This window comes from Hevea brasiliensis, chromosome 2 (genome assembly GCF_030052815.1).
Source record: "Hevea brasiliensis isolate MT/VB/25A 57/8 chromosome 2, ASM3005281v1, whole genome shotgun sequence".
NCBI lineage: Eukaryota > Viridiplantae > Streptophyta > Magnoliopsida > Malpighiales > Euphorbiaceae > Hevea > Hevea brasiliensis.
The window spans coordinates 32,074,221-32,101,863 of NC_079494.1; positions in this window are offsets into that span (position 1 = coordinate 32,074,221).

Sequence of the window (27,643 nt, forward strand, 5' to 3'; positions counted from 1 at the left end):
TGTAGTTGGAAATCCATGTTGAAGTCAAGATGTTCCAACTGCTAAATCAGTCGAATCATCTTACGGACATGATCCCCAACATTCTGTCCCTCAGACATCCTCATACGGAATAGCTGTCTAGATATCTCATACCTAGCATTCCTGCTGTGCTCACCATACAACTCTTGTAGGTGAAGAAGGATCTCACTCGCACTCTGCATGTTCTCATGTTGCTTCTGTAACTCATTACTCATGGAAGCAAGCATGTAACACTTAGCTCTCATATCATGCTCCTTCCACTTGTCCAAAGTTTCATGTTCCTCTTGTGTGGCCTCTGGAGGTAAGGGACAAGGAACATTTGAATCTAGAACATATCCTATATGTTCAAGGTTCAGGACAAGTTTCAAATTTCTTAGCCAATCGTGATGATTAGGTCCGTCAACCTATTGTGATCATGTATGCGTGCTTTGATATTGTATGGTGGTGGTTGTTTTGTGCTCATTTTTATCAGAAAATTAACTGCAGAAAATAACCAGATTAATTAGTAAATGTATCATGTAATTAACCAAAATGATTATGGTCTTTTAATCAAATTGGTCCTCCCACTAACTTAGTGAATCCTACACTTCCAAAGTAGAAAACGGAAATCCTAGTTGGATGGATTTCTAGTGGGTGATTGAATTCTTATAATTCTATTGATCATCCTCAGGTACATCCATTATTGGAATTACAATAAACTATAAGTGAGCAACTCCTTGCCCATCACATCTCATGTGAGGTTCAATCCTTTACCTGGCCCCTAATGCTCAAAATCTCAGGTACATCCATTATTGACTTATCTTGCATTAGTTAAGTTGATCCCATTGAGTCAGGAATTATGCAAATAATTTTAATGTCCTCAGGTACATCCAATATTGGCCACTAAACCATTTACATATTTACAACATCTCATGCTTAACAATTATTCTTAAGAAAATCTCTTAAATTAATTGCATCTTATGCAACTATTTAAAATTTCTTAAAATAATTGCCCCAATGGAGGGCCTATGTTATAATTACTTTAATTATAGCATTTCCAACTTAATCATTTGTTTGGAAGATTTTATGGTCATTCTAATTACTATTAAGGTCTCACTTTGCACATTATCCAATTAATATGCATGTATCATATAATAGCATACGTTCCCATACATCTCATGCATTCATGGATAAGCAATAAATATGGTATGATCATGGACTTTCTAAGGGATTCAATTTTGAGCCACCAAGAATTGAATCAGGACATTCCTAGGTGCATTTCATTCATTCATTCATTTTACAAGAGTTACTGAAGGAGTACATAATCAACACTTGATCTTGAATTCCTCCCACTGGTCCCACCAATGCTCTTGACCTCCTTTAACTTCTTGCAATCCAATATTACATGGTAATCCTTGGCATGCCAAGGCGAATTTACAAGAACATAAATAAGTGAAATTACAACCCAAAAATTATTACAAACTTAATAATACATGCCCAAAATAAATTAAAATAAATAAATTAATTTACAATCCCAAAGAAACATAAAAGAAATAAATCCAATCACATTGGTCTTTTATAGTCCATGATCATCCATCACGCATATCACTATTTAACAATTAAATAAAACATACATACTTAAATTAAATTGAATATCTCATATTCAACTTAAAAATCCAGATTTGAATATGATTCAAATAAATTTAAAAATTCAGATTTGAATCTCATTCAAACAAATTTAAAAATTCAGATTTAAATCACATTCAAACAACTTTAAAAATTAAGATTTGAATCACATTCAAACATTTTTTAAAAAATCAGATTTGAATCACATTCAAACATTTTTTAAAAAATCAGATCTGAATTTTATTCAATCAATTTTAAAAAATCAGATTTAAATATGATTCAAACAACTTTAAAATTCAGATTTGAATCACATTCAAAAAACTTTTAAAATTCAGATTTGAATCACATTCAAACAATTTTTAAAATTCTGATTTGAATCATAATTTAATTGTGTGATTAAAATTACTAATTACACACTTTAATTAGTCAAAGAATAGGCCTTAGATCATACAACAATTGCAGAATTAAAAGCCAAACCTTGAACCACCCATGGTAGCCAAACCATGCGCATCATTGATGGTGTTTTTTTAAATATGCCGCCACCTTGCTTTGTAACCAGCAATGATCTTTTGATCTCATGATCAAACACACAATTAAATCATATAATCAACAATCTAAATGGCAAATATAGTAGCTCTGATACCAATTGAAGGAACGGAAGCGTGAAAAACACAAGTTTATACCATTGAATTCAAAATTTTCACCTAGGGTCACATGCATCATGCAAGATTTATTTTTATCTATTTGATTTCAATGATAAACAACATATTAAAACTCTTTTAATATGTTTTTGGATTTGTATTTTCCATTTAAGATTTTTTTTAAAATTAATCAGATTAATTTTAGAACCCTAGATTAAATCAAGAACGATTACACTAACCTCTTGATGCACTGCAGCGTGTCTGCGCCTTTGAGATTCGTCTTCAGGACACCAGATGTTGTCCCTCTAGCTTGTCCACACCAAGAACACCTATGGCAGCCCTTGAACAGCTTCTAAAGCTTTTTCTATTAATTAGAAATTCAAGTTCTGCCTTTTAAGAGATTAGAGATGTAAACAGGACACTGGAAACAATTTCTAGTGTTCTTAATTCAAGAGATTGATGGCTAATCTCTTTGAATTGATGAGAGATGAAGAAGAATAGATGAAAGCCCTAAAAGTGGCGTGACAAAGGAGAGGAGTGGCTGCTGGGTATTTTTCTTTTCATAACCACACTTAAATAGCTAGGTTAACACATTAAACCCTTGCTACATGTCACCCTTTTGATTAGCTCTAGGTTTAAGTGACCCAATTACATTGTGCCAAGTGTCAAACCTATATTTAATCTTGATTTTAATCATCTTACATGATTAAAAAACATTTGACAAGTTTATGTGTAATCCCATATGTCACCATCTCATGGTGTCACGTGTCACACTGTGAAATGACCAAAATGCCCCTGTGTCTTGATTTTGAGTTCTTAACCCAAAATAATTATTTTCTTTTTCTAATTAATTTATATCAAATATAAATTAATTAATTAATCTCTATTAATTAATTTCTTATTAATTAAATTCATATTTAAACACTTTAAATATAAATTTAATTTATACTACACATGTGACACCCCTTACCCGACTACAGTGTAGCCGAGCAAGTTATGCCACTCAGTGTGCCGAGCACTCTATTTTTATCTTAATTAATTTTCTATCATAATTTTGAATATAACTTGTGAAATATAATTCATTTTAAGCCATTTATCGAAATTATTATTTCTTTGAGGTTCCGGAAATTTTAAAGAAAATCCGGCAGAATACCGGCTAAAAATGGCGAAAACAGTTCTTCGAAACCTGTGAAAAACACTTCCTATATTCATTTTCCATCATCTCAACTCCATTTATCAAATTCTCAACAATGTTCAATCTCAGTTCTCATTCATCCATCTCATATGATACCATGCATAATTCATATATAAACATTCACTTTTCCATTTACAACTACACTTTTCATTATTTACATGAATATCAAAATACATTACATAAGTTTCAAATACATATGAGAAAATAAAATCAATTACAAAATACCAAAATGACATCTAGCGTCCTACCAATGCACTGCAGACAGTGAGGTGACACAGACACTATGCGTAATCGTGAACCGCCTTACCGAACTGTGGTCTACTGGGCCCTCTCTCCAATCGTCAGTACCTACGCGTTGCAAAAGCGACGCGCTAAGCATAAAGCTTAGTGGTGCAAATAATAAAATAGAAAGAAATAATATGCAAATAAAAATCATAATTTCTTAGCCATTGTGTTCATAAGAACTGAATAATTACCAACTTAATGTTTAGTCGAGGGCTAATTACGTTTTATGATATTAACTTCTTCATGCATTTTGTTTATTTATTTTCTTCCTGATCTTGAGTTTCTTTGTATTCTATCGTAATCATTCCTGATATTTGATTTTCGTATTTTCTTTAACAATCAGTTCGAGCTGATTATACTTTTCCATGCCCAAGTAACCTATCTTGAACGATCGGATCGATAACGGGTCGTTGGCACTGGACACCGCGGTGCCTCAGGCCGTCATACCATGGGACGCAGAACGTCAACCATGTATGCAGTCAGTATGGCTAAAAAGCCATGATATCACATAATCGGGCATAAAAGCCATGCATACGGGCATAAAAGCCATGAATACGGGCATAAAGCCATGAATACGGGCATAAAGCCATGAATACAGGCATAAAGCCTTTCGTTTCGCAGTACTGCTAAACAATACCCTATTGGCATGCCAAACTATCCAAACCAATCACATTAGGCCTACTAGGGCATTTTGCATTTTTAAGTTTCACAATTTTTGAATTTCAAGTTTTCATGTCACTATTCATTTCATTAGTCAACTAAAATGTTGACTTTTGCATAAACAATAGGTACATTGGTTTTAATACTCCCAACATACCACATTTTGTATTCAAAACTTGTTAGTTTTGGTCACTTTCTCAAAGTTTAGGTCATTTTGGCAAAATTGCCAATTTTTTGGTTTTGGTGTCACTATTCACCTCATTGGTCAACAAAAATGTTGACTTTTAGAATAAAAATGTGTACATTGACTTTGGCACTCCCAACATACCACATTTGGTGTTTAAAACTTGTTGGCATTAAGTGTTAATACCATTTCCAAGCATTAAACCAAAGGAGTAGATTTTTTAGTTTTGGTGAGTCAACTTCACTGTTCCATTGGACACTGTTACTGTTGGAATTTGAAGAAATGTAAAACATGAAAGTTGTTCCTTATTTTGTCTAGTTGAATTTCCTTTTTTGAATCACTCCATTTGGAGTTTTGTAGCTCCAGATATGGCTCAAAAACCCAAGCTGTCCGGATATTCATTCTGCAGAAAGTTACCATATCTACAGTGCATGAACAGTAACTTGAGTCACTTGGTTGAATGGGTTCTGGCCATAATTTGGGGTAGGTTCCTTCATGAAAGTTGTTTGTCTATGTCTTAACTTGTTGCTGTAAACATTTCAGGCCAATTGACCAAATCTACAGTGAGTTATGGCCAAATGAACAGTCACTGTTCATTTGGTCAATTCTGCAGAGGCAGTTTCAGGATATCCGGATTGGGGCCAAGTTTTGGTCCTCTTGCTTTGGTCTTTTGGGCATGGTTTCTTCAGCAAAAATGTGCCACTATAAGCCTAGTTTCATGTCCAATTGTCCAAATACCAATTGGACTAGCATAGCCCAAGTTATGGCCGTGCAAAGGGACTGAATTTTCAGTCCCTATGCTGCTGTCCTAGGGCAGTTTGCAACCTCACTTTGCAATCTCATTTTTCAGTCCATTTGTTGGTCAATCTACCTAAAATGGTCACTAATTGACCATTAAAATGTTCTCTAATCAATTCATAATCCAAGTCCACACTTTACTCCCAAAACCCTAGCTCAAATTCAAGATTTTGTACAAGTTACCCTAGTTGACTAACTAACTCATTTCCTTATGTTTATATACTTTATTCATGATTTCTAATTCATTCCAAGTCCATTCAAAAACACTCAATCCTATTTCTCCCTAGGGCAGCCGAAATTTATGGAGTACATATACATAAATTTCATCCACTTAATTTACAAATTCTTGCTAAATTCAAGTTCCTATGCATGAAATTAAAGAGTTTTTGATATATAGTGCACTAACCTCTTGTAGCTTAAATCCAAGCCAACCCAAAACTTCAATTTCTTCTCCTCTTTTAGCTCCCAAAATATTAAGCAAGGTTCTAGGGTAAAATTTAGTGTTGGGAACTCAAGGAAATATGGTGGGAGTTTAGGGTTTCATGAGCTTGCCAAGCTCATCAATGGAGGGAGATGGGAAGAGTCACGTTTTGGGGAAGAAGAAGAAGAATAATGGCTGCTGTAATTTGTGTTATTTTGGTCTTCATTTATGTCTTTTAATAGTTTAGTCAAATGGTAGCTTATTTGTGATTGGTCACAATTTGTAAATGACATCATCAAGATGTCATAATTGAGCTTTTTCTTCATTTTCTTTCCTTTCCTCCACTAATCATTTTCAATTTGATTTCTAGTAATGTTTATTCATATTTTATGTTATATTAATTATTTACTCAACTGGACAAGTCGGCCAAAAATCACCTCGGAAAGCGAAATGACCAAAATGCCCTCCGTTTGGCTTAACGGGTCAAAATTGCATCTGATTGAAAAATTTTTCTAAATATTTTCTTGGCATTCTAATGCCATAGGAACCTCAATAACCCTTCTCTGGAGTCCCAAAATTATTTTATGATTTTTCCCCTGTCTAGGGCTCTCGCTATGCGAACCGCAACTTACCTCTGATTACCCATCGCTTGGGCACCTACTCTTTAACTTAATCAGATTTTATTTCTAAAATTTTTACTAAATTTTTCTCATTAATATTTGAGTTAATTACGGTCCCTCACTTAAATTTTATTATTTTTCCGGACATTCTAGCTGTCCGGACCGACACCGGTCACCGGAACAGTAGGATGTACGGAATTGCTACCGGGAGGATGTTACAACACATCCAATAATCTAGATTTGGTTTCAAGTCATGCTAGGGACTTTGCAATTTAATTGCAAACCAAACCTATTTAATTAATCAATTATACTCTTTAATTAATTAATTAAATCATATTTAAATAGGTGATAACTTATGTAAGTGTGTGACTTACTAGGCTCATCACTAATTAGCAATGAGATATGATATCAACTCTTAATATCATCAGAACTCTTTCTTACCATAAATGATTTCTCTAAATCATTTGATGCACCTCATAGACCATGGTTAACACCCAGCATAGCATGCCATGGCCACCCAATTAGTAATAAGGTTTACCTTAAATGAACCTATAATCATATGTTACCATGCATTAGAATCTCTCTGTTATAAAATCCCAACTCAAGCTGGAGTCATGGTTTATGTCAAACTCTATTTGCTATGAATATTATGTTCTCTTTTAATTCCAGTTCTTGATCAAAAAGATTTTCTCATCAGAAACTCTTTTCTGAATAAATCTATCTGTCCTGGCCAGGAACTTGAGACATCAAGAACAATTAAATGAACATAGGATTTTATCTCTATTTACTTAGAGGAACAGATTCCATCTTGATCAACACCTACCTCCATATATAACTAGTAGGAGCCAACACATGCCCATATACCCATACATAGTACAAGTATGAAAGCAGTATCAAACTCAAACTACCTATATACAAGATAACTGTGCTATCTTAGGTCTAAAGATTATATGCACTGATATGATTTATGACAAAACATTGACAAGAGTAAACTCCATGTGCTTGTCATAAGTGTCACTGGTTCAGCCTACTTATCATTTATAAGTGCCTATCATGTTTGTTATATGGCATGAGACTCACCATTCTATCTTATTGATATCTCATATAAATAAATTGGGAACAAACATGAATACAATCTTTCTGGATAAGTCATGTCCTTATTATGAAGTATCCTCGATTGTGAACCTATTTATGATACTTTGTGCTAGAAATATTGTCACTCATGTTCTTAACAACTTAAGAATAATATTTCTAATAAAATATCAGTGGACCTTTTCTACTACACATAAATATATTATGTAAACGGAAAAGTGGAAATGCCTTTTATTAATAAAAATATGTACAAGATACATACTAAATGATATGCTCTAGGGCATACTACTAACAGGATGATCAATAGAATTATAAGAATTCAATCACCCACTAGAAATCCATCCAACTAAGATTTCCGCTTTCTACTTTAGTAGTGTAGGATTCACTAAGTTAGTGGGAGGACCAATTTGATTAAAAGACCATAATCATTTTGGCTAATTACATGATACATTTTCTAATTAATCTGGTTATTTTTTGCAGTTAATTTTCTGATAATAATGAGCATAGAACAACCACCACCATCCAATATCCTTGCAAGCATACTGGATCGTAATAGGTTGACAGGACCTAATCTGTCTGATTAGCTAAGAAATTTAAAACTTATACTGAACCTTGAACATATAGGATAAGTTCTAGACTTAAATGTTCCTGGTACCTTACCTCCAGAGGCCACACAAGAGGAACATGAAACTTTGGACAAGTGGAAGGAGCATGATATGAGAGCCAAGTGTTACATGCTTGCTTCTATGTGTAATGAGTTACAAAAGCAGCATGAGAACATGCAGAGTGTGAGTGAGATCCTCCTTCACCTACAAAAGTTATATGGTGAGCACAGTAGAAATGCTAGGCATGAGATATCTAGGCAGTTATTATGCATGAGGATGTTTGAGGGACAGAATGTTGGGGATCATGTCCACAAGTTGATTTAGCTGATTGAGCAGCTGGAACATCTTGACTTTATCATGGATTTCCAATTGTAGTCGGATTTGATCCTTCAGTCCCTTTTTGAGTCTTTTGGGAATTTTGTAACAAATTTTCGTATGACTAAACAGGAATGCACCTTGGCTGGTTTACTCAACATTCTGGTTATTACCCAAAAGAATATTCCAGGCAATAAAGGAAAGGAGGTAGCTTTGATTGCATATTCTTCTGTTGGAAAGTCTAACAAGAAAAAGGGCAATAAGAAAAAGAAACCTCAAATTCCTGGTCCTTCCAAGAAAATAGCTAAACAGAAAGGGAAGACTAAAACTGATGGAGGCAAAGGAAAGTGTTTCTACTGCTAGCAGGATGGGCACTGGAAAAGGAACTGCCTAGAGTATAACAAGTAGTAGTAGCTTGCATTAATGAGATATTAGACTCCGAGTTGGTAAAAGCTCAACTGTTGAAGCTTTAGCCATAGGATCTAAATCTTTATACATGTGTGGACATGTTTTGTACTTAAATAATTTAATGCATGTACCTGATGCCTTTTAAGAACATCATTTCTATATCTAGTTTGACTAGAGATAGTTATGAACTTCTGTTCATAAATGGTGTTTGCAATATTTATTTTGGAAATAAATATGTTGGTTTAGGTTATATGCATGATGGACTTTATTATCTAGATAATAATGTTAAATATAAATCTATTGCAAGCAATCTAAAAGAATGCAATGCCGTGATGAAAATCAACTCAAGTTTAAAATATATTTAGCACTTAAGATTATGTCATGTTGCAGAAGATGGGATTACAAAACTGGAGAAAATGGGGATTCTATTCCCATTGGGTTCTGAACCTACTCCAACTTGTGAATCCTGCCTTCAAGGTAAAATGACTAGATCTCCCTTTGTTGGACAAGGACTAAAAGCTAAAAAATATTTTGGATCTAATACATAGTGATGTATGTAGTCCATTTAAGGAAATGGCTAGAGATGGTTTTCATTACTTCATTGCCTTTATTGATGATAAATCAAGGTTTGGGTATTTGTATTTGATGAAATACAAACATGAATCCTTTGAAAAAGTTCAAAGAATTTAAATCTGAAGTAGAAAATCAAATAGGAAAAAGTATTAAAGCACTTCGATCAGATTGTGGAGGTGAATACTTAAGTACTGAATTTGATGAATACTTGAGAGAGCATGGCATTATTTCCCAGCTGACTCCTCAAGGAACACCACAGCTGAATGGTGTATCTGAAAGGAGAAATCGTACCCTATTGGATATGGTACGTAGTATGATGAGCTATACTAATATGCCAATCTACTTTTGGGGATTTGCATTAGAATTAGCTTTGTATATTCTAAATAGGAATCCATCAAAATTAGTATCTTCCACACCTTATGAGATATGGCATGGAAGAAAACCAAGTCGTAAGCATGTTAAGATTTGGAGTTGTTGAAGGAACGGAAGCGTGAAAAACACAAGATTATACCATTGAATTCAAAAATTTTCACCTAGGGTCACAAGCACCATGCAAGATTTATTTTTATCTATTTGATTTCAATGATAAACAACATATTAAAACTCTTTTAATATGTTTTTGGATCTGTATTTGCCATTTAAGATTTTAAAATTAAATAGATTAATTTTAGAACCCTAGATTAAATCAAGAACGATTACACTAACCTCTTGATGTCTTTGCCGTGTCTGCGCCTTTGAGATTCGTCTTGAGGACACGGATGTTGTCCCTCTAGCTTGTCCACACCAAGAACACCTATGGCAGCCCTTGAACAGCTTCTAAAGCCTTTTCTATTAATTAGAAATTCAAGTTCTGCCTTTTAAGAGATTAGAGATGCAAACAGGACACTAGAAACAATTTCTAGTGTTCTTAATTCAAGAGATTGATGGCTAATCTCTTTGAATTGATGAGAGATGAAGAGAAATAGCTGGAGAGGCTCAAAGTGGCGTGACATATGAGAGGAGAGGCTGCTGGTTGTGTTTTCTTTTCATAACCCCACTTAAATAGCTAGGTTAACACATTAAACCCTAGCCACATGTCACCTTTTGATTAGCTCTAGGTTTAAGTGACCCAATCACATTGTGCCAAGTGTCAAACCTATATTTAATCTTGATTTTAATCATCTTACATGATTAAAAATATTTGGCAAGCTTATGTGTTATGCCATGTGTCACCATCTCATGGTGCCACGTGTCACACAAAATGACCAAAATGCCCACTGTGTCTTAATTTTGAGTTCTTAACCCAAAATAATTATTTTCTTCTTCTAATTAATTTATATCAAATATAAATTAATTAATTAATCTCTATTAATTAATTTCTCATCAATTAAATTCATATTTAAACACTTTAAATATAAATTTAATTTATACTACATCCAATAATCTAGATTTGGTTTCAAGTCATGCTAGGGACTTTGCAATTTTATTGCAAACCAAATCTATTTAATTAATCAATTAAACTCTTTAATTAATTAATTAAATCATATTTAAATAGGTGATAACTTGTGTATGTGTGTGACTTACTAGGCTCATCACTAATTGGCAATGAGACATGATATCAACTCTTAATATCATCGAACTCTTTCTTACCATAAATGATTTCTCTAAATCATTTTATGAACCTCATAGACCATGGTTAACACCTAGCATAGCATGCCATGGCCACCCAATTAGTAATAAGATTTACCTTAAATGAACCTATAATCATATGTTACCATGCACTAGAATCTCTCTGTTACAAAATCCCAACTCAAGTGAGTCATGGTTTATGTCAAACTCCATTTGCTATGAATATTATGTTCTCTTTTAATTCCAGTTCTTGATTAAAAGATTTTTCTCATCGAAACTCTTTTACGAATAAATCTATCTGTCTGGCCAGAACTTGAAACATCAAGAACAATTAAATGAACATAGGATTTTATCTCTATTTACTTAGAGAACAGATTCCATCTTGATCAACACCTACCTCCATATATAACTAGTAGGAGCCAACAGATGCCCATATACCCATACACGGTACAAGTATGAAAGCGATTATCAAACTCAAACTACCTATATACAAGATAACTGTGCTATCTCAGGTCTAAAGATTATATGCACTGATATGATTTATGACAAAACATTGACAAGAGTAAACTCCATGTGCTTGTCATAAGTGTCACTGGTTCGGCCTACTTATCATGTATAAGTGCCTATCATGTTTGTTATATGGCATGAGACTCACCATTCCATCTTATTTATATCTCATATAAATAACTTGGGAACAAACATGAATACAATCTTTCTGGATAAGTCATGTCCTTATTATGAAGTATGCTTGATTGTGAACCTATTTATGATACTTTGTGCTAGAAATATTGTCACTCATATTCTTAACAACTTAAGAATAATATTTCTAACAAAATATCAATGGACCTTTTCTATTACACATAAATATATTATGTAAACGAAAAAGTGGAAATGCCTTTTATTAATAAAATATATACAAGATACATACTAAATGATATGCTCTAGGGCATACTACTAACAATCTCCCACTAGCACTAGAGCCATTCATTACAATACCTTAGACCCATCTTCTCAAGATGTCAGTCTAACTGAGCTTGTGATAAAGGCTTAGTGAATGGATCAGCTGAATTTTTCAGCTGATGTTATTTTTCTGCATGGCTATATCGCCTTTGCCCAACTATATGTCTGATAATGTGGTAGTGCCTTTCTATGTGTTTGGATTTTGGTGAAACCTTAGTTCCTTAGCCTGTATGACTGCTCCATTATTGTCACAGTGTAGTGGAACTGCTGACTCAATGGAAGGAACTACTGTAAGTTCTGTAACGAACTTCTTTATCCAAGCGACTTCCTTTGCGAGATCTCGATGCGAGAATATACTCACCTCGTAGTGGAATCTGATGCGTGCTCTGCTTGGAACTCTTCCAACCGATCGCACCTCCATTACAAATGAACACATATCCAGAGGTAGACTTTCTATCATCGATATCTGATTGGAAATCAGAATCAGTATAACCATCCAATTGCAAGTCTCCACCTCCATAAATCAAGAATAAATCCTTAGTTCTTCTCAAGTACTTAAGGATATTCTTGACAGCTATCCAGTGTTCCAAACCTGGATTGGATTGATACCTGCTAGTCAAACTAACAGCATATGCGATATCCGGCCTAGTACACAACATTGCATACATTAAACTTCTAATAGCCGAAGCATATGGAATCCTGGCCATCTTATCTCTTTCTTCAGGTGTCTTTGGAGATATCTCTTTAGAAAGGTGGATACCATGTCTCACTGGTAACAATCCTCTCTTGGAATCAAGCATGTTAAACCTCTTTAACACCTTTTCAAATATAGACTTTGGGATAAACCTATTATTCTTTTCGCTCTATCTCTATAGATGCGAATCCCAAGAATATAGGTTGCCTCCCCTAAGTCTTTCATGGAGAATGTATTTGACAACCATACCTTTATAGTCGTCAACATACCTGTATCATTACCCATCAACAGTATGTAATCCACATATAAGACAAGGAAAGTGATAGCACTATCACTAACCTTCTTATATACACATGGCTCATCCTCATTTTTGATAAAACCAAAAGATTTAATGGCTTCATCAAAACAGATGTTCCAACTCCTCGAAGCTTGTTTCAACCCATAAATGGATCGCTTTAGCTTGCATACCTTGGAACCATCTTGGGATTCAAATCCCTTAGGTTATTCCATGAAAATGTTTTCTTCAATGTATCCATTGAGAAAAGCTGTTTTGACATCCATCTGCCAAATCTCATAATCATAGTATGCAGCTATTGCTAATAAAATCCTAATTGATTTAAGCATGGCAACAGGCGAGAAAGTCTCCTCATAGTCTATTCCTTGCCTTTGGCGAAACCCTTTCGCTACTAGCCTTGCCTTATAGGTCTCTACCTTTCCATTAGAACCAATTTTCTTCTTGAAAACCCATTTGTTCCCTATAGGTACAATACCTTCAGGTGGGTCAACAAGATCCCAAACTTGATTCTTATACATGGAATCAATCTCAGATTTCATAGCATCAATCCATTTTGAAGAGTCTATATCTGATATAGCTTCTTCATAGGTAAGTGGATCATCTCCATGATCTACTTCTTCATGAGTAGACAACTCTTGTTCTTCTTCATGAAGAAAACCATATCTCACCAGTGGGTGAGATACCACGGTTGTTCTACGAGGAACAGTGTAGATGTTTCATCAATGGGTATAGGTTGACTAGATGGATCTATATCCATCGATGCATTGGTTGGTCGAATTCTCCAATTCTAACTCTATTTGCCTTCCTTTGCCTCCTTCTTGAACAAACTGTTGTTCAAGAAATGTGGCATCTCTACTTATCACAACCTTTTGTGAAGTAGGCAAATAAAAATAATATCCAAAACTATCTTTTGGATATCCAACAAATCGACCTTTTACGATCTGGTCTCCAATTTATCGGTGTTGACTTTTTGATATAATTTGGACAACCCCAAATCTTAACATGCTTAAGACTTGGTTTTCTTCCATGCCATATCTCATAAGGTGTGGAAGAAACTGATTTTGATGGAATCCTATTCAGAATATATAAAGCTGATTCTAATGCAAATCCCCAAAAGGAGATTGGCATATCAGTATAGCTCATCATACTACGTACCATATCTAATAGGGTATGATTTCTCCTTTCAGATACACCATTCAGCTGTGGCGTTCTGGAGAGTCGGTGAGAAACAATGCCATGCTCTCTCAAGTATTCATCAAATTCGATTACTCAAATATTCACCTCCACGATCGATCGAAGAGCTTTAATACTTTTCCTGTTTGATTTTCTACTTCAGATTTAAATTCCTTAAACTTTTCAAGGGATTCATGTTTGTATTTCATCAAATACAAATACCCAAACCTTGATTTATCATCAGTAAAGGTAATAAAATAATGAAAACCCCCTCTAGCCATTTCTTTAAATGGACCACATACATCACTATGTATTAGCTCCAAAATATTTTCAGCTCTTAGCCCTTGTCCAACAAAGGGTGATGTAGTCATTTTGCCCTGAAGGCAAGATTCACAAGTTGGAGTAGGCTCAGAGCCCAATGAGGATAGAATCCCCATTTTCTCCAATTTTGCAATCCTATCTTCTGCAACATGACATAACCTTAAGTGCCAAATATATTTTGAACTTGAGTTGGTTTTCACCATGGCATTGTATTCTTTTAGATTGCTATACTCTGGCCAGTGGAAACACTTTCTTACTGGCAATGGAAACACTTTCCTATTGGCAATGGAAACACTTTCCTGTTGGCAGTGGAAACACTTTCTTTTGCCTTCATCAGCTTTAGTCTTCCTTTTCTGTTTAGCTATTTTCTTAGAAGGACCAGGAATCTGAGGTTTCTTTTTCTTATTGCCCTTCTTCTTGTTGGACTTTCCAGCAGAAGAAGATGCAACCAAAGCTACCTCTTTTCTTTTATTGCCTGGCATATTCTTTTGGGCAATAACCAGCATGTTGAGTAAACCAGCTAAGGTGCATTCCTGTTTAATCATATGGAAATTTGTCACAAAATTCCCAAAAGACTCAGGAAGGGACTGAAGGATCAAATCCGTTTGTAGTTGGAAATCCATGTTGAAGTCAAGATATTCCAACTGCTCAATCAGCCGAATCATCTTGTGGACATGATCCCCAACATTACATCCCTCGGACATCCTCATACGGAATAGCTGTCTAGATATCTCATACCTAGCATTCTTCTTTGTGCTCACCATACAACTCTTGTAGGTGAAGGAGGATCTCACTCGCACTCTGCATGTTCTCATGTTGCTTCTGTAACTCATTACTCATGGAAGCAAGCATGTAACACTTAGCTCTCATATCATGCTCCTTCCACTTGTCCAAAGTATCATGTTCCTCTTGTGTGGCCTCTGGAGGTAAGGGGCCAGGAGCATTTGAATATAGAACATATCCTATATGTTCAAGGTTCAGGACAAGTTTCAAATTTCTTAGCCAATCGCAGATTAGGTCCTGTCAACTGTTGTGATCAAGTATGCTTGCAAGGATATTGGATGGTGGTGGTTGTTTTTGTGCTCATTTTTATCGTAAAATTAAGCTGCAGAAAATAACTTGATTAATTAGTAAATGTATCATGTAATTAACCAAAATGATTATGGTCTTTTAATCAAATTGGTCCTCCCACTAACTTAGCGAATCCTACACTTCCAAAGTAGAAAACGGAAATCCTAGTTGGATGGATTTCTAGTGGGTGATTGAATTCTTATAATTCTATTGATCATCCTCAGGTACATCCATTATTGGAATTACAATAAACTATAAGTGAGCAACTCCTTGCCCATCACATCTCATGTGAGGTTCAATCCTTTTACTAGCCCCTAATGCTCAAAATCTCAGGTACATCCAATATTGACTTATCTTGCATTAGTTAAGTTGATCCCATTGAGCCAGTAATTATGCAAATAATTTTAATGTCCTCAGGTACATCCAATATTGGCCACCAAACCATTTACATATTTACAACATCTCATGCTTAACAATTATTCTTAAGAAAATCTCTTAAATTAATTGCATCTCATGCAACTATTTAAAATTTCTTAAAATAATTGGCCCAATGGAGGGCCTATGTTATAATTACTTTAATTATAGCATTTCCAACTTAATCATTTATTTGGAAGATTTAATGGTCATTCTATTTACTATTAAGGTCTCACTTTGCACATTATCCATTTTGCATGCATATATCATATAATTGCATACATTCCCATACATCTCATGCATTCATGGATAAGCAGTAAATATGGTATGATCATGGACTTTCTAAGGGATTCAATTCTGAGCCACCAAGAATTGAATCAGGGCATTCCTAGGTGCATTTCATTCATTCATTTTACAAGAGTTGCTGAAGGAGTACATAATCAACACTTGATATTGAATTCCTCCCACTGGTCCCACCAATGCTCTTGACCTCATTGAACTTCTTGCAATCCAATATTACATAGTAATCCTTGGCATACCAAGGCGAATTTACAAGAACTTAAATAAATGAAATTACAACCCAAAAATATTACAAACTTAATAATATATGCCCAAAATAAATTAAAATAAATTAATTTACAATCCCAAAGAAACATAAAAGAAATAAATCCAATCACATTGGTCTTTTATAGTCCATGATCATCCATCATGCATATCACTATTTAACAATTAAATAAAACATACATACTTATATTAAATTGAATATCTCATATTCAACTTAAAAATCCAGATTTGAATATGATTCAAATAAATTTAAAAATTCAGATTTGAATCTCATTCAAACAAATTTAAAAATTCAGATTTGAATCACATTCAAACAACTTCAAAAATTCAGATTTGAATCACATTCAAATATTTTTTAAAAAATCAGATTTGAATCACATTCAAATATTTTTTAAAAAATCAGATCTGAATTTTATTGAATCAATTTTAAAAAATTAGATTTAAATATGATTCAAACAACTTTAAAAATTCAGATTTGAATCTCATTCAAACAACTTTTAAAATTCAGATTTGAATCACATTAAAACATTTTTAAAATTCTGATTTGAATCATAATTTAATTGTGTGATTAAAACAACTAATTAAACACTTTAATTAGTCAAAGAATAGGCCTTAGATCATACAACAATTGCAGAATTAAAAGCCAAACCTTGAATCACCCATGGAACCATTGTTGCCGCCACCAATGGTGGCTTCTCCATGTGTGACGCCACATCTCATGATCCAACCAGCAATGAATCTCTTGATCTCATGATCAAACACACAATTAAATTATATAATCAACAATCTAAATGGCAAATATAGTGGCTCTGATACCAATTGAAGGAACAGGCGTGAAAAACACAAGATTATACCATTGAATTCAAAAATTTTCACCTAGGGTCACAAGCAACATCCAAGATTTATTTTTATCGATTAGATTTCAATGAAAAACAACATATTAAAACTCTTATAATAAGTGTTTGGATCTGTATTTGCCATTTAAGATTTTAAAATTAATTAGATTAATTTTAGAACCTAGATTAAATCAAGAACGATTACACTAACCTCTTGATGTCTTTGCAGCGTGTCTGCGCCTTTGAGATTCGTCTTGAGGACACGGATGTTGTCCCTCTAGCTTGTCCACACCAAGAACACCTATGGCAGCCCTTGAACAGCTTCTAAAGCCTTTTCTATTAATTAGAAATTCAAGTTCTGCCTTTTATGAGATTAGAGATGCAAACAGGACACTAGAAACAATTTCTAGTGTTCTTAATTCAAGAGATTGATGGCTAATCTCTTTGAATTGATGAGAGATGAAGAGAAATAGCTGGAGAGACTCAAAGTGGCGTGACATATGAGAGGAGAGGCTGCTGGTTGTGTTTTCTTTTCATAACCCCACTTAAATAGCTAGGTTAACACATTAAACCCTAGCCACATGTCACCTTTTGATTAGCTCTAGGTTTAAGTGACCCAATCACATTGTGCCAAGTGTCAAACCTATATTTAATCTTGATTTTAATCATCTTACATGATTAAAAATATTTGGCAAGCTTATGTGTTATGCCATGTGTCACCATCTCATGGTGCCACGTGTCACACTGCATAATGACCTAATTGCCCGTGTGTCTTAATTTTGAGTTCTTAACCCAAAATAATTATTTTCTTCTTCTAATTAATTTATATCAAATATAAATTAATTAATTAATCTCTATTAATTAATTTCTCATCAATTAAATTCATATTTAAACACTTTAAATATAAATTTAATTTATACTACACATCCAATAATCTAGATTTGGTTTCAAGTCATGCTAGGGACTTTGCAATTTTATTGCAAACCAAATCTATTTAATTAATCAATTAAACTCTTTAATTAATTAATTAAATCATATTTAAATAGGTGATAAATTTTGAATGTGTGTGACTTACTAGGCTCATCACTAATTGGCAATGAGACCTGAAATCAACTCTTAATATAATCAGAACTCTTTATTACAATAAATGATTTCTCTAAAAAATTTAATGAACCTCATAGACCATGGTTAACACATAGCATAACATGCAATTGCCACAAAATTATTAATAAGATTTACCTTAAATGAAACTATAATAAAATGTTACAATGCACAAGAATCTATCTGTTACAATTTGCCAACTCAATCTTGAGTAATTGTTTATGTCAAACTCCATTTGCTATGAATATTATGTTATCTTTTAATTCCAGTTCTTGATTAAAAGATTTTTCTCATCGTAAACTCTTTTCGAATAAATCTATCTGTCTGGCCAGAACTTGAAACATCAAGAACAATTAAATGAACATAGGATTTTATCTCTATTTACTTAGAGAACAGATTCCATCTTGATCAACACCTACCTCCATATATAACTAGTAGGAGCCAACAGATGCCCATATACCCATACACAGTACAAGTATGAAAGCAGTATCAAACTCAAACTACCTATATACAAGATAACTGTGCTATCTCAGGTCTAAAGATTATATGCACTGATATGATTTATGACAAAACATTGACAAGAGTAAACTCCATGTGCTTGTCATAAGTGTCACTAGTTCGGCCTACTTATCATGTATAAGTGCCTATCATGTTTGTTATATGGCATGAGACTCACCATTCCATCTTATTTATATCTCATATAAATAACTTGGGAACAAACATGAATACAATCTTTCTGGATAAGTCATGTCCTTATTATGAAGTATCCTTGATTGTGAACCTATTTATGATACTTTGTGCTAGAAATATTGTCACTCATATTCTTAACAACTTAAGAATAATATTTCTAACAAAATATCAATGGACCTTTTCTATTACACATAAATATATTATGTAAATGGAAAAGTGGAAATGCCTTTTATTAATAAAATATATACAAGATACATACTAAATGATATGCTCTAGGGCATACTACTAACAGTTGTCCAGCTTATATCAATAAGCTAAACACTGATAAATTGGGAACCAGATCAGAAAAGGGTCGACTTGTTGGATATCCAAAAGGTAGTTTTGGATATTATTTTTATTTGCCTACATCACAAAAGGTTGTGATAAGTAGAGATGCCACATTTCTTGAACAACAGTTTGTTCAAGAAGGAGGCAAAGGAAGGCAAATTGAGTTAGAATTGGAGAATTCTAACCAACCAACGGATCAGATGGATATAGATCCATCTAGTCAACCTAGACCTATTGATGAAACATCTACAGCTGTTCCTCGTAGAATAACCAAGGTATCTCACCCACCTATGAGATATGGTTTCCTTCATGAAGAAGAATAAGAGTTGTCTACTCATGAAGAAGTTGATCATGGAAATGATCCATTTACCTACGAAGAAGCTATATCAGATATAGACTCTTCAAAATGGATTGATGCTATGAAATCTGAGATTGACTGTCACAACCTACCCCTCTATAAGGCATAACATGATCTCGTAGTATACCTAATGAATTACCAACTTCGCCTACTGATAACCCATTAAATACACTACAAGGGATTTTCAAAACTTTTCTTACTTCTTTTACAGTGGCGAGCACTGTTTATAGGTGTTAAAAAACCTTTTTGAACTGAAGTGAATTAGTTAACACATTTAGACTATTAGTAATTTTTGTAAAATTTTTGGTAGAGTGTCATCTGTATTTTGGATAAAACAGTTCTTTAGGAAACCTGTAAAAAAAAAAAACACTTCAATATATTTCTCAATCTCAACTCCAACAGTCAAATAACACAATATATTTCTCAACTCAAATCCACAATAATTTTTGAAAGGCTGAGATAAAAGAAATACAGTACAAATTTTACAAACCAAAAAAACTCATAATTTATTTTACAACTTCAATGTATAATTTTAATATACAACTGCTCAAAACCAAGAACAATATGTACATACAGCGGTCATACATTATAGTACAAAATGCAAAATGTGGGCTACTCGTTATACCCGATAATCTCTCGCTGGATGTACTATGTAACACCCCTAAGTTCGGTAGTGCGTTCTACTGTTCCGGTGACCAGTGTTGTCCGGACAGCTAGGATGCCTAGAACTACACTTCAATATGAGTGAGGAGACATAAAATAATGAAATACAACAAAAGAAAATACAAGAAAAACAAAGGAAAAATAATAGCAAAGAAATGTAACCAAGTTAAGCGAGCCGAGAACCCTAGCGATGGGTGACCGCACCGGGAAGTCACGGTGTGGACCGTTGACTAGCCCTGGACTACGGGGAATCCTAGAAAACATTTTTAGGACTTAAATAGACCCTTATAGAAGAATAAATATCATTAGGAAGATCAAAGAAAAATTAAATAATTAGTACAAAGAAAATTGAGAAATCGAAAAACAGACAAAACCCGATGTTACCGAAAAATCGGGAATGCAACCCGAACACGGGCATTATGGTCATTTGACACCCCGAATTGTCTTTTGACCTAAATGTCCATTACAAATAAATGATATTACACTTAGAAAATAAAATGAAAAATTAATTTGGTGGTACCTAAAGTAAATAGTAAGAATTAAGGGTTTAATGTGGAATAAGTGGGAATTAAACATATTATATGATTAATTGACTGAGTGGGCCACTAAAGGAATAAAATAAGAGTTAAATGGGGCAGGTGTATACCTAATATACAATCTGCAAACTCATTTCTTCAAGGTTCCTCATCCATGCCGAATTGAAGAGAAGGATAAACCTCCATTGCCGTTTTCATTCAAGCTTCATATAACCCCTCACTTCACTTCTAAACACTTAGGTTCCTTCATTAAAGATTGTCTACACATCATAAGGAAGAGCTTGATACCAAAATCAAGAAGTTTAATCAAGGTTTGGCAAGTTCCAACTGAAGGAACGGAAGCGTGAAAAACACAAGTTTATACCATTGAATTCAAAAAATTTCACCTAGGGTCACATGCATCATGCAAGATTTATTTTTATCTATTTGATTTAAATGATAAACAACATATTAAAACTCTTTTAATATGTTTTTGGATCTGTATTTGCCATTTAAGATTTTAAAATTAATCAGATTAATTTTAGAACCCTAGATTAAATCAAGAACGATTACACTAACCTCTTGATGCACTGCAGCGTGTCTGAGCCTTTGAGATTCATCTTCAGGACACCAGATGTTGTCCCTCTAGCTTGTCCACACCAAGAACACCTATGGCAGCCCTTGAATAGCTTCTAAAGCTTTTTCTATTAATTAGAAAATCAAGTTCTGCCTTTTAAGAGATTAAAGATGTAAACAGGACACTAGAAACAATTTCTAGTGTTCTTAATTCAAAAGATTGATGGCTAATCTCTTTGAATTGATAAGAGATGAAGAAGAAGAGATGAAAACCCTCAAAGTGGCGTGACAAAGGTGTGTGGCTGCTGGTTGTATTTTATTTTCTCATAACAACACTTAAATAGCTAGGTTAACACATTAAACCCTTGCCACATGTCACCCTTTGATTAGCTCTAGGTTTAAGTGACCCAATCACATTGTGCCAAGTGTCACCTATATTTAATCTTGATTTCAATCATCTTACATGATTAAAAAAAAAACATTTGGCACGCTTATGTGTTATGCCATGTGTCACCATCTCATGGTGCCACGTGTCACACTGCAAAATGACCAAAATGCCCCTGTGTCTTAATTTTGAGTTCTTAACCCAAAATAATTATTTTCTTCTTCTAATTAATTTATATCAAATATAAATTAATTAATTAATTTCTCATTAATTAAATTCAAATTTAAACACTTTAAATATAAATTTAACTTATATTATACATCCAATAATCTAGATTTTGTTTCAAGTCATGCTAGGGACTTTGCAATTTAATTGCAAACCAAACCTATTTAATTAATCAATTAAACTCTTTAATTAATTAATTAAATCATATTTAAATAGGTGATTACTAGGCTCATCACTAATTGGCAATGAGACATGATATCAACTCTTAATATCATCAGAACTCTTTCTTACCATAAATGATTTCTCTAAATCATTTTATGAACCTCATAGACCATGGTTAACACCTAGCATAGCATGCCATGGCCACCCAATTAGTAATAAGGTTTACCTTAAATGAACCTATAATCATATGTTACCATGCACTAGAATCTCTCTGTTACAAAATCCCAACTCAAGCTGGAGTAATGGTTTATGTCAAACTCCATTTCCTATGAATATTATGTCCTCTTTTAATTCCAGTTCTTGATTAAAAAGATTTTCTCATCAGAAACTCTTTTCTGAATAAATCTATTTGTCCTGGCCAGGAACTTGAAACATCAAGAACAATTAAGTGAACATAGGATTTTATCTTTATTTACTTAGAGGAACAGATTCCATCTTGATCAACACCTACCTCCATATATAACTAGTCGGAGCCAACAGATGCCCATATACCCATACACAGTACAAGTATGAAAGTAGTATCAAACTCAAACTACCTATATACAAGATAACTGTGCTATCTCAGGTCTAAAGATTATATGCACTGATATGATTTATGACAAAACATTGACAAGAGTAAACTCCATGTGCTTGTCATAAGTGTCACTGGTTCGGCCTACTTATCATTTATAAGTGCCTATCATGTTTCTTATATGGCATGAGACTCACCATTCCATCTTATTTATATCTCATATAAATAACTTGGGAACAAACATGAATGCAATCTTTCTGGATAAGTCATGTCCTCATTATGAAGTATCCTCGATTGTGAACCTATTTATGATACCTCGTGCTAGAAATATTGTCACTCATATTCTTAACAACTTAAGAATAATATTTCTAACAAAATATCAATGGACCTTTTCTATTACACATAAATATATTATGTAAATGGAAAAGTGGAAATGCCTTTTATTAATAAAAATATGTACAAGATACATACTAAATGATATGCTCTAGGGCATACTACTAACAATCTCCCACTAGCATTAGAGCCATTCATTACAATATCTTAGACCTATCTTCTCAAGATGTCGGTCTAACTGAGTCTGTGACATAGGCTTAGTGAATGGATCAGCTGGATTTTCAGCTGATGCTATTTTCTGCATGGCTATATCGCCTCGCCTAACTATATCTCTGATAATGTTGTAATGCCTTTCTATGTGTTTGGATTTTGGGTGAGACCTTAGTTCCTTAGCATGTATGACTGCTCCATTGTTGTCACAGTGTAGTGGAACTGCTGACTCAATGGAAGGAACTACTGTAAGTTCTGTCACGAACTTCTTTATCCAAACAGCTTCATTTGCGATCTCGATGCGAGAATATACTCGACCTGTAGTAGAATCTGCAGTCGTGCTCTGTTTGGAACTCTTCCAACTGACTGCACGTCCATTACAAATGAACACATATCCAGAGGTAGACTTCCTATCATCGATATCTGATTGGAAATCAGAATCAGTATAACCATCCAATTGCAAGTCTCCACCTCCATAAATCAAGAATAAATCCTCAGTTCTTCTCAAGTACTTAAGGATATTCTTGTGACTATCGATGTTCCAAACTGGATTGGATTGATACCGCTAGTCAAACTAACGAGATATGCGATATCCGGCCTAGTACACAACATTGCATACATTAAACTTCCAATAGCCGAAGCATATGGAATCCTGGCCATCCTATCTCTTTCTTCAGGTGTCTTTGGAGACATCTCTTTAGAAAGATGGATACCATGTCTCACTGGTAACAATCCTCTATTGGAATCAAGCATGTTAAACCTATTTAACACCTTTTCCAAGTATAGACTTTGGGATAAACCAATTATTCTTTTCGCTCTATCTCTATAGATGCGAATCCCAAGAATATAGGTTGCCACCCCTAAGTCTTTCATGGAGAATGTATTTGACAACCATACTTTTATAGTCGTCAACATACCTGTGTCATTACCCATCAACAGTATGTCATCCACATATAAGACAAGGAAAGTGATAGCACTGTCACTAACCTTCTTATATACACATGGCTCATCCTCATTTTTGATAAAACCAAAGGATTTAATGGCTTCATCAAAACGGATGTTCCAACTGCTCGAAGCTTGTTTCAACCCATAAATAGATCGCTTTAGCTTGCATACCTTGGAACCATCTTGGGATTCAAATCCCTTAGGTTGTTCCATGAAAATGTTTTCTTCAATGTATCCATTGAGAAAAGCTGTTTTGACATCCATCTGCCAAATCTCATAATCATAGTACGCAGCTATTGCTAATAAAATCCTAATTGATTTAAGCATGGCAACAAAGTAGAAAGTCTCCTCATAGTCGATTCCTTGCCTTTGGCGAAACCCTTTCGCTACTAGCCTTGCCTTATAGGTCTCTACCTTTCCATCAGAACCAATTTTCTTCTTGAAAACCCATTTGTTCCCTATAGGTACAATACCTTCAGGTGGGTCAACAAGATCCCAAACTTGATTCTTATACATGGAATCAATCTCGGATTTCATAGCATCAATCCATTTTGAAGAGTCTATATCTGATATAGCTTCTTCATAGGTAAGTGGATCATCTCCATGATCTACTTCTTCATGAGTAGACAACTCTTGTTCTTCTTCATGAAGAAAACCATATCTTGCTGGTGGATGAGATACACTGGTTGTTCTACGAGGAACAGCTGTAGATGTTTCATCAACGGGTATTGGTTGACTAGATGGATCTATATCCATCTGATCTGTTGGTTGGTCAAAATTCTCCAATTCTAACTCTATTTGCCTTCCTTTGCCTCCTTCTTGAACAAACTATTGTTCAAGAAATGTGGCATCTCTACTTATCACAACCTTTTGTGAAGTAGGCAAATAAAAATAATATCCAAAACTATCTTTTGGATATCCAACAAATCGACCTTTTTCTGATCTGGTCTCCAATTTATCAGTGTTCAGCTTTTTGATATAAGCTAGACAACCCCAAATCTTAACATGCTTAAGACTTGGTTTTCTTCCATGCCATATCCCATAAGGTGTGGAAGAAACTGATTTTGATGGAATCCTATTCAGAATATACAAAGCTGATTCTAATGCAAATCCCCAAAAGGAGATTGGCATATCAGTATAGCTTATCATACTACGTACCATATCCAATAGGGTACGATTTCTCCTTTCAGATACACCATTCACCGTATGCCTCGGAGGAGTCACCGAGAAACAATGCCATGCTCTCTCAAGTATTCATCAAATTCAGTACTCAAATATTCACCTCCACGATCTGATTGAAGAGCTTTAATATTCTTTCCTGTTTGATTTTCTACTTCAGATTTAAATTCTTTGAACTTTTCAAAAGATTCATGTTTGTATTTTATCAAATACAAATACCCAAACCTTGATTTATCATCAGTAAAGGTAATAAAATAATGAAAACCCCCTCTAGCAATTTCTTTAAATGGACCACATACATCACTATGTATTAGCTCCAAAATATTTTCAGCTCTTAGCCCTTGTCCAACAAAGGGTGATCTAGTCATTTTACCCTAAAGGCAAGATTCACAAGTTGGAGTAGGCTCAGAGCCCAATGAGGATAGAATCCCCATTTTCTCCAGTTTTGCAATCCTATCTTCTGCAACATGATATAACCTTAAGTGCCAAATATATTTTGAACTTGAGTTGGTTTTCACCATGGCATTGCATTCTTTTAGATCACTTGCATTCAATTTGTGTTTGTCATTATTATCCAAATAATAAAGACCATCATTCATATAACCCGAACCAATATATTTATTTCCAAAATAAATATTGCAAACATCATCAGTGAACTGAAATTCATAGCCATTTCTAGTCAAACTAGATATAGAAATGATGTCCTTAAAAGCATCAGGTACATATAAAATATTATCCAAACACAAAACATGTCCAAACATGTAAAAAGATTTAGATCCTATGGCTAAAGCTTCAACAGTTGAGCCATTGCCAATCCGGACTCTAATATCTTGAGAACGCAAGTCGCCATCGTTTGCTAGTTCTGCATATCATTAGAAATGTGAGAACTAGCACCAGATCTAAAACCCAAGTCAGAGATGAACTATGAGTATCATCAGAATCTAAATAACAAGTTATGGACATACCTTCCGAAGGTGTATCCTTCTTGTCCTTCAGAGAAGCAAGATACTCTGGGCAGTTCCTTTTCCAGTGCCCATCCTTTTGGCAGTGGAAACACTTTCCTTTGCCTCCATTAGCTTTAGTCTTCCTTTTCTGTTTAGCTATTTTCTTGGAAGGACCAGGAATCTGAGGTTTCTTTTTCTTATTGTCCTTCTTCTTGTTGGACTTTCCAGCAGAAGAAGATGCAACCAAAGCTACCTCTTTTCCTTTATTGCCTGGCATATTCTTTTGGGCAATAACCAGCATGTTGAGTAAACCAGCTAAGGTGCATTCCTGTTTAGTCATATAAAAATTTGTCACAAAATTCCCAAAAGACTCAGGAAGGGACTGAAGGATCAAATCCGTCTGTAGTTGGAAATCCATGTTGAAGTCAAGATGTTCCAACTGCACAATCAGCCGAATCATCTTGTGGACATGATCCCCAACATTCTGTCCCTCAGACATCCTCATACGGAATAGCTGTCTAGATATCTCATACCTAGCATTCCTGCTGTGCTCACCATACAACTCTTGTAGGTGAAGGAGGATCTCACTCGCACTCTGCATGTTCTCATGTTGCTTCTGTAACTCATTACTCATGGAAGCAAGCATGTAACACTTAGCTCTTATATCATGCTCCTTCCACTTGTCCAAAGTTTCATGTTCCTCTTGTGTGGCCTCTGGAGGTAAGGGACCAGGAACATTTGAATCTAGAACATATCCTATATATTCAAGGTTCAGGACAAGTTTCAAATTTCTTAGCCAATCGCATGATTAGGTCCTGTCAACCTATTGTGATCAAGTATGTTTGCAAGGATATTGGATGGTGGTGGTTGTTTTGTGCTCATTTTTATCAGAAAATTAACTGCAGAAAATAACCAGATTAATTAGTAAATGTATCATGTAATTAACCAAAATGATTATGGTCTTTTAATCAAATTGGTCCTCCCACTAACTTAGCGAATCCTATACTTCCAAAGTAGAAAACGAAAATCCTAGTTGGATGGATTTCTAGCTGGTGATTGAATTCTTATAATTCTATTGATCATCCTCAGGTACATCCATTATT